This window comes from Gigantopelta aegis, unplaced genomic scaffold (assembly GCF_016097555.1).
Source record: "Gigantopelta aegis isolate Gae_Host unplaced genomic scaffold, Gae_host_genome ctg4764_pilon_pilon, whole genome shotgun sequence".
NCBI classification, from domain to species: Eukaryota; Metazoa; Mollusca; class Gastropoda; order Neomphalida; family Peltospiridae; genus Gigantopelta; species Gigantopelta aegis.
In genome coordinates, this window is record NW_024534031.1 from 19,835 (window position 1) to 30,280 (window position 10,446).

Sequence of the window (10,446 nt, forward strand, 5' to 3'; positions counted from 1 at the left end):
CCTTCTTTTTATAATCTTGATGTTGTTGAGAATGGTATGTTCATAATAAATATGTTACACTTTAGAAAACACATTATTAATATTTTAGGCTTTGGTTGAGATGGGCCATAATTCAGATGATGGAATTATTAGAGACTATTGTGATGCCACCTATGTTTTCAAACATCCCTCCTAGCATTTAGACTCAAACTTTTTCAGATATTTTTATATTATGATTTTAGAGGTATGTAACCCACTAGGTTCAAACGTATTATCCACAAGTCTGGGTAAGTTATTCATTCATCCTTGTGATTTAATTACAGTCTATCTCCACCTCTATGCAATATAGCTGTATTTTATTTGTGTCCTTGGAAACCTTCCTCCTTTACGTCCGCCTCAAAGGTGAGCCGGATTCAACTAGCAGCTATTGTAAAGAGTGAGCTTTTGAAGAAGTATGGTGCTAACAAAATTTTGAAGCCTATTATAGAAGACATAAAGAAATTGGTGAGCAATCCACATCTACTGTATCTTGTTAACTTCTTGTTGACTCTTTTATAGGAAACAGGATATATGTTTCAGATCAGGAGGACAGCCTCAAAATGAAATGGGAAACTCTATGTTTGGTTCCTGCTGACAACTTGGCAAGCAATATATTAGGCGGCTTTAAAGAAGGTTCCACTGCCATAGAGGTTGTCGTCACTGCCTTGTTCTACCATCTGACATTCAGTCAATATTCACTGAATCCAAACTTATATTACGTAACCTGATGAACACAAAGCTAAATGTGATGAAACTGACAAAGCAAACTAGTCAATGAGACCGAGACAAACTATCTATGGAATTTGGGATCAACCAGAGGTCAATTTTTGGATGAGTTACTGTACTTCAAAGTTTGTTCAGGAGCCCTTGTACAGGATGTCGTGCATGATGTCCTTGAAGGTACAAAAGCATACTTGCTTATCATTTTAATTAAAATCTTCTATATGTATCTTGAGTATGAAACAAAAGAGACTCCGTCAGCAACACATGAGACAAAGACTGGTTTACTACTCTTTAGAGTATCTAAAACCAAACAAATAACTGGCTTTGAACTAGGATTGATGGAGAATCGACCATGAAGATTTTTTTTTTTAAAAAAAAAAAAAAAAAAAAAAGAAAATTTTTTATTTTGTTTAAAAAAAAAAAAAAAAAAAAAAAAAAAAAACGACAAAAAAAAAAAAAAACATCAACTATTGCTTTATCTACTCTACGAAGTGATGATCACAAACTGAAGCAAGAAGGTAACAAAGGTTTCAACATCATGTTATTTTTTTTGACTTTACTACTTCGTAGCTGCATAAATGTGGTTGCTAGGAAGGGTTCTACCATTGATGGTTGGGGACAAGGTTCCTAGTGGTGATGAATTTTGGATCAATTATTTGGACTTTTGGAGATTGCTTGATATCTAATGGCCCCAGAGCTCACTGAGATGATGTAGCTAATCTAGCAAACATTAATTTCTGACCACTGTCAACAGTTCAAGCTACTGTATCCTAATGCCTCATCACTCCTAAAATACACTATATTGTGCATATGCCAAGGTTGATTCTTGAGTGAGTTTATGCAAATAACAAGTTCAGACAGATTATATACATGTATGCAATTTTATATTTTAACAGATTTGGACCACTAAGACAACACTGGACAATGCATTTGAAGCAAAACATTCCTATTTCAAAAAAATCACTCAAGTGTTGGTAACTTCATCAATCTACCATACACTCTGGCCATGCGTCATCAGAAACTTCAGTGCTACCATAGGATGAATAATTTTGAGTATCATTCTGGAACATTGGATGTTGGTCCAGGTGAATACATAATTTCTCATTTGCTATCATTTTCACCCCATTCATCTAGGTGACATTGTGTCTGCTTGGTTGCTCCACCAGAGTTAGTTGAGTGCTCAGGAGATATTACAAGGTTATTATGATTACACTGTTTGAATCTCCTACCTATGTGTACCTGTTTTAATTAATTTCCGCTAACAAATTTCTGAGAATAACTCTCATGAAAGTATTACAATTTTAAACATGCAATCACTAAAGTCCTCCCTTCCTAACAAGTGGACTTGGCTATGAGACTAGCTTATAGTTGTTGTTGTAAAATTTAGAACTGCCTTGATTTGGCATCAAGAACTTATAAGGGTTATTTTGTGATTCTTTATTACAGGGTTGTATGGGTGTGTCCATTGACGGCACATTGTACAAGAAGTCTTGTGCCTTGGTGGTGAAGATGGACACAGATTATCCTGTGTTTGGGAGCGCCTGCTCATATATTTGTCATTGATTATAAGTCCAAGTGCAAGTTTTAAACACATTAGAATTCAATTATCACTATCATTGTTTTGTTGTTCAAATGTCCTCAGTTAAATAAACAAGTCAAATACATGATCCTTTTTTCATTCTAACCACATCATATTAGAAACAATGCCTGTTTGTCATTCAGTCATAACACTGTATAGTTCCTAAACCATTATTTAACATCATGATTTTAATAAATTAATAATAATTAATTTTAATAAATGAATTAATAATAATTATTAATAATAATTTATGATAATTAAGATTTATGAGTTAGAAAAGTAAAAGGCAGAGTAAATCATATATCATCATTGACCAATTGTTATGGTGAATGCATGTGTTTTACACCTAAATGCTTTACTTTACACCCTAAGGTAGATTACACCCTAAACCAGAATAAGTTACACTCTGGTATACGATATTTAAACCCAATTTTTAACAGTGCATTACCTATACACTCAATGTTTGTTAGTCCTACCTCAAGACTTCTTGATAACTAGCATGATATATGGTTGAAGGATCTGATATGACTAGATAAGCACCAAGACTGAACCCAGCAGCATAGATATAGTAAACTGATCCTTGAGATATGGCATAAATAAGAGCATGAAAAAACACACCTTCATATTAGATCTGTTAATAGAAGAGCATTAAATAAGACTGAAAACCATACCACAGTTTTTCAATATTACATGTCAAGAACTTACATAAATGAGTCTTCAATAGTTCACTATATGATTATAAAACTTGTCCTCAGCTCCCAGAGAAGCAACTGTCCGTATATTATCAATAGCTTCAGTAGCTGTCTTCCCACTCTCAACTAGGAGTTCTTTATTTTTGATATAGAACGACCACGAATGGAACGAAACTGAATGAATGTACCCAAAAATGCCAATGGAAAAGACATTAAAAAAACTATAGACAAGAGCCAGGAAGCTTCAAAGGCAACAATAATAGAAGCAATTAATCCAAATACTAACTGAAGAATATACCCAACTTGATACCAGTTACCTACACAGTAATAAAAAATAAAATAATACTTGTAAGATCACTTACTCCTTGTATTTCAGAGGCATCATTAGCTAAACGAGTTGTTAGAGCACCAGTAGAATTGGAACGTCTATCAAACCAGGACATATCTTGTCTCAACATAGCTTGAAACATCTGTTTACGTAATCGTTCAGTAAGTCGTTCTCCAGCAATCCAAGAGTGATGACCTGTAGTTGAATAAATATGAAGCTAAAGAAAAAAAGGGAGGTCACTCACAGCTGTAAATTGGACTATACAATCAAAAATAGCTAATGCTAATAGAATAAGTGCATATACTGAAGCATTACTTAAAAGGTCATCTTTATCAGTGGAGCCATAAACCTAGACAACATCAATGTTTGTACTACGTATAATGTTGATACAGTAAAGAGTAAACTTACATTTATTAATTCACTAAACAAAACAGCTAGAACAACATACACTACTCCCTGGATACCAGTAAAGATAATACCTGGTATAACAAGATACCAATCTGGTTTGTTTAATTTTAATAACTCCTTAAACTTGACTTGTACCAAGGGTCTTCATCTGTCTCTATATCCTTCATCTTGATTTCTTTACTCAAATTCTCATCATCAAACTGGACAGTCTTGTCTAAAAATTTGGACTTTGTAAAGGAGAATCTTCAATTGATGGAATGTCACTCAGATTGAAATTAGAGAATTGTCGAGTAAAAACAGAAAAGACATCACTATTAATTGATTGCATAGATATTTTTCTATCCAATTTAATTGATTGACTTGATGATCTACGTTGATACAGAGAGTCCCTTCGTTGTGAAATTATACTTTGACGAGTTTGTTGACGTCTCAAGGAGCGCTTACTTCCACGTCGAACAGCCACTTAAATTCAGACAAAGAATCTTTAAATAACAGAAATCAAATTAAGTTAAATACTTAAATATCTCCTAACCTGTTCTTTTCTCTTCTTCTTCTTCAATAGTTTGTGCAGTTACAAGTTCATAATAAAGTCCTTGGTTCTTCATAAGTCTTCATGAGTACCCATCTCAACAACATGACCATTTTCTATACTAACTATTACGTCAGCTGTTTGAATAGTAGATAGTCGATGAGCAATAACAATGGTGGTCCTTCCCTTTCTAGCTTTATCTAAAGCTTCTTGAACTATTTTTCTCACTCTCTGTGTCTAGAGCTGAAGTAGCTTCATCAAGTAACAAGATCTTGGGGTCTTGTAGTAAAGCTCGAGCTATAGCAATACGTTGTTTTTGACCTCCACTTAACTGTGTTTTCCTTTCTCACCAACTAGAGTATTATAACCATCAGGTAATTCAGAGATAAAGTTATGAGCATTAGCTGCTATGGCAGCAGCTTCAATGTCTGCCATAGTGGCATCTTCTCTTCCATAACGTATATTTTCACCAATAGTGGTATCAAATAGGACAGGTTCTTGAGATACAACTCCAATATTAGAACGAAGCCACTTTAGATTAAGAGTATTAATATTGTGTCCATCCACAGTAATCTATAAAATATTTTAAAGATTAGAGTTATAATATTAAACTTACCAGTCCTCCTAATGGATTATAGAATCTCTGTAACAACTGGACAACAGTACTTTTACCACACCCACTAGGACCAACTAGAGCTACTGTTGTCCTGTTCTAATTGTCAGATCTAATCCATTTTAATACTTGTACATCTGGTCGAGCAGGATAATTAAAAATGACATCTTTAAATTCAATATTTCCTTCAAGTACTTCCAGTTTTCTCTCCATCATTTGAAGAAGCATCAATTTCTGATTGCTATAAACAATAAAAATAATTAACATAATAAAAATCACAATATAATTACTTTATCAATAATAGCAAAAACAGCTGTAGCTGATCCAAGAGCTAAGGCAAATGTCTCTAACTCAGGTAGAGCATTTCCTAAAGCATTGCTACCAGTAACAATGGAAAACAATACCTGCAAATATTATTTCCTAATTATGGCAACATTTTGAATATTACTTACAATCACTACGTCACCAGGCCCCAGTTCACAGTTTCCTATGAGCATTGCTCCATACCTATAGTAAAGAGGAGGAGAAAATAAATTATATATATAATATTGATATATTTACCAAAATCCAAGAGCATAAACAGAAATAAAGATAAAATTAAATATTCCAGTGATACATTGACATGAAAAATGCTTTTTTAAGACCTTCACTCTTAGCTTTTTTGAGTTTTGTAATGTACCTAATAAAGATAGAAAGAATAAATAAACAAACAGACAAAAGAAAACAAATAAGTTTAACAAATAAATGTCCACTATAATCAATATATTAAAAATATATGTGTACATATATCCATGAAAGATAATAATAATAATAATAATATAATTGTAATAATACAAACTACAAAGAACAGTAATTTAACAATGTAGATCCTTTAATTTTGACTGTAAATATTTTTAAATGAAAGTAAGGGTTAAATTTATTACAAGACATTATTCATACATTTACCTGTCTATCTCCTTATGTTCTCCTCCAAAAGCTACAACAGTTTTAATGGAAGACAGAACTTCTTCTGCTACAGCACCAGCTGATGCATATGAATTCTGTTCTCTCACTGTAAATGTAGCTATAATCTAAATATGAGTAATATCAAAATAATATCTCTTGATATATACTACATCCTATAAAATATACAATACTTCATTATAAATATGGTAATAATTTGTATATGTAGCTGTTATCAATTATACCTTAGCAGTTGCAGCTGCCAAAAATGAACAATATTGGTAACAAGATTCCAACAACAAGTGCTAGTTTCCAATTTGTAATATAAAAGCAATAACAAAGCCAGTTAGAAAAGAGGAGAAATGTTCTATAAATATAGCTAATTTGTCTCCTATACAGCTTGGATCTTTTCTATATCACTAAAGAAGAAAATATAATACATTTAATAATGTTCTAAATAATCCAGCTATATGATCATGTTAACATTTGAAAATTTGATACAATCAACTTAAAATTGTAAGACTTAAACATTAACAATAATTAATACAGTGTAATAATCTGTAAGAATATTTTTTAAAAATTAACTAATTTTTAATTACTTATTACTCTCTAATGTAATAACAAAACTTATTAGTAAATTTATAAATGAATTAATAACTTACTCAGCTAGACGTGCATTTAATTCTGCTGATGAATTAACATCAACCAACCAATATTTTGATATATTATAGAATGAAAGAAAGCAAGCCTCATTCGACGAGTTTGACGGTAAGCACTGAAATTCAAAACATGTTAGCAATAAAAATACTTAGAAATAGACCAGTTCCAAGTCCAATATAATAATATGAATACAGAGCTATTGATTGTTTGTAGTTCTTTTTTACTGTCTTGGGAGAGCAAATATCTCTGTATGTTTGAAGAAGAGTCATCTGTACTGACATTACAAAAATAAGTTTGATTATCCAGTACAGTTGATGTAGTATTGGATGTGTTAGTAGTTGCTGTCCAATATCATATGAGATAAAATTGTCAATGACACCACCTAGCAACAGCAGACCAGAGGGCAATGATACCAGCTACTGTAGCCATCAAACTACCAACTATGATCATGAAAATATCAAAGGTTGTGCAAAACGAAACTAAATAAAATAATATATAGTGATAGTTAGTTGTCTTTATTTAAATAACTCACCAGATACCAAACTGGTACAACTTGTTTAGTTTCAGTATATCTTGTATCTTTGTTCCTGTAATATTAATAAATAAAGTATACAACTATCACACTGGTAAACAGTAACTTGATATAATAAAATGTTTATATGCTGACCTTTTTTTTCCTTTTACTTTGAGAAGTCTCCTCTATCACTTCTTGGTCATCTACCTCATTTAAAACTGTCTCATAGGAAGACATTGTCTTTAAAATACCAACTGGTACAGCAACTGCTTTTCTCTTTCACTTCATCAGTGGATGGTTCTTGATCTATTTCTTCCAGTACAACTTCAATGCCATTGTAGAAATAAGTTTTGAGTTTTTTTTTCCTTCTTAATACATTTATTAATTACATTAGATATCTTGATTTCCTTCTTGACACACAAAGTACCAATTATTACAATGTGTACATTTTTTGTCTTTAAACTTTGTTTATCAAATCATCACTTTAAATATTTAGAACCAACATTTGGTTTCCTCTCTATCTTCCTAGCTACAGTTTATAAAAAATTACTAATAACTAGTCAAACTAATATTCATCTTTAGTCTTTTTTTTAATATAACATTCTTTCAACTAAATGTAATAATGAAAAGTTACAAAAAGGTTTTTCTAACAATTAATTTTAACAACAATAAACTATGATAAACTACTAGTTAATAACTAGTTGGTTTAATTCTTCTTTTTTCTGGACTGTATTAAGATGATAATAGGCACCTTGTAATGTCATTAATTCTAAATGTGTTTCCTTGTTCTATAACACTACCATTATGAATAACAGCAATACAGTTGGAATTATAAATTGTAGACAGTCGATGAGCAATAACAATACTTGTCCTTCCCTCTCTAGCTTTATCTAAAGCTTCTTGAACTATTTTCTCACTCTCTGTGTCTAGAGCTGAAGTAGCTTCATCAAGTAACAAGATCTTAGGGTCTCGTACTAAAGCTCGAGCTATAGCAATACGTTGTTTTTGACCTCCACTTAGCTGTGTTCCTTTAGATCCAACATTGGTAGCATAACCCTAACAATCAAAGAATTAAACTAGTGAGTTTAACACACAAAGTATTCTTTACCTGAGGCAAAGTTTCAATAAAATTGTGAATATTAGCAGCTTTGGCTGCTTCAATAACCTCTTCATCAGACACTTCTCTAAAATTAGCACCATAACGTATATTATCAGCAATAGAAGTATCAAATAATACAGGTTCTTGTGATACAATACCAATCTGACTTCTTAACCAACGAATTTGAGATCTCGAAGATCATGACTTCTCTAAGAGAGGTTACCACCCATTGGATCATAAAATCTTTCAATAAGAGAAACTACAGTACTCTTGCCACACCCACTAGGTCCAACAAGAGCCAATGTCTCACCAGGTTTAACATTGACATTAAGACCTTGTAAAACTGGTACATCAGGTCGAGCAGGATAATTGAAATGGACATTTTTTACTTCCACAAATCCATTTGTCTTATCCTGTAAGTGTACAAGAGTGAAGTTAACAATCACATATTATAATTTAATATACTAACAAGTTTCTCTCCATCTTGACTATAATTATCAATATCAGGACAACGATTAACTAATGTGAAGATACGACTAGCAGATACTTTGGCCTTTGTGCATCAGGAGCAAATGAGGTAGCACGTCCAATGAGGATAGCAGTAACACAATAGCATAATAGGTTCTATTAAATAAAATAATTAAATATTACACACAATATTGTTATATAATGCTATCATTCTATTAGTGATCAATATCACAGACTTGGTATTAGTGAACACTAGTGTACATTACCTATACACTCAATGTTTGTTAGTCCTACCTCAAGACTTCTTGATAGCTAGCATGCTATATGGTTAAAGGATCTGATATGACTAGATAAGCACCAAGACTGAACCCAGCAGCATAGATATAGTAAACTAATCCTTGAGATATGGCATAAAAAAGAGCATGAAAAAAAACACCCTTCATATTAGATCTGTTAATAGAAGAATATTAAATAAGACTTTGAAACCCATACCACTGGTTTTCAATATTACATGTCATGAACTTACTTAAATGGAGGCTTCAATAGTTTCACTATAATGATTGTAAAACTTGTCCTCAGCTCCCAGAGAAGCAACTGTCCGTATATTATCAATAGCTTCAGTAGCTGTCTTCCCACTCTCAGCTAGGAGTTCTTTATTTTGATAGAACGACCACGAATGGAACGAAACTGAATGAACATACTTAAAGATGCCAATGGAAAGACATTAAAAAAAACTATAGACAAGAGCCAGGAAGCTTCAAAGGCAAAATATAGAAGCAATTAATCCAAATACTAACTGAAGAACATAACCCAACTTGATACCAGTTACCTACACAATAATAAAAAGTATAAAATAGCACTTTGTAAGATCACTTACTCCTTTGTATTTCAGAGGCATCATTAGCTAAACGAGTTGTTAAGCACCAGTAGAATGGAACGTCTATCAAACCAGGACATATCTTGTCTCAACATAGCTTGAAACATCTGTTTGCGTAATCGTTCAGGGAGTCGTTCTCCAGCAAATCCTAGAGTAGCTACCTGTAGTGGAAAAAATATAAGTTTAAAGAAAAAAGGCAAGGTCGCTCACCGCTCATAAATTGGATTACACCAGCAGAGATAGCTAATATACTAGATATAGTGCATATCTTGAACCATTACTCAAAAGGTCATCTTTGTCAGTGGAACTGTAAATCTAGATAGCACAATGTTTTTAGTACCATGTATAATATTGATACAGTAAAGATAAACTTACATCTAACATTTCACTAAACAAAACAGCTAGAACAACATATGCTACTCCCTGGATACCATAAAGATAATACCTGGTATAACAAGATACCAATCTGGTTTGTTTAATTTTAACAACTCCTTAAATTTGACTTGTACCAAAGGGTCTTCATCTGTCTCTATATCCTTCATCTGGATTTCTTTACTCAAATTCTCATAATCAAACTGGACAGTCTTGTCTAAATTTGGACTTTGTAAAGGAGAATCTTCAACTTGATGGAATGTCACCCAGATTGAAATTAGAGAATTGTCGAGTAAAAACAGAAAGACATCACTATTAATTGATTGCATAGATAGTTTTTTCTATCCAATTAATTGATTGACTTGATGATCTACGTTGATACAGAGAGTCCCTTCGTTGTGAAATTATACTTTGACGAGTTTGTTGACGTCTTAAGGAGCGCTTACTTCCACGTCGAACAGCCACTTTAAATTCAGACAAAGAATCTTCAAATAACAAAAAATCAAATTAGTTTAAATACTTAAAATATCTCCTAACCTGTTCTTTTCTCTTCTTCTTCTTCAATATTTGTGCCATTACAAGAATCATAATAAGTCCTTGGTTTCTTCATAAGGTCTTATGAGT

At 32.3% G+C, this 10,446-nt stretch overlaps 1 pseudogene; it reads right to left on the minus strand.

The window, feature by feature from the left end:
• Positions 1 to 4,349: 4,349 nt before the first annotated feature.
• On the minus strand, positions 4,350 to 10,307 carry LOC121366107 (annotated as a pseudogene).
• Between the last annotated feature and the right edge of the window lie 139 nt (positions 10,308 to 10,446).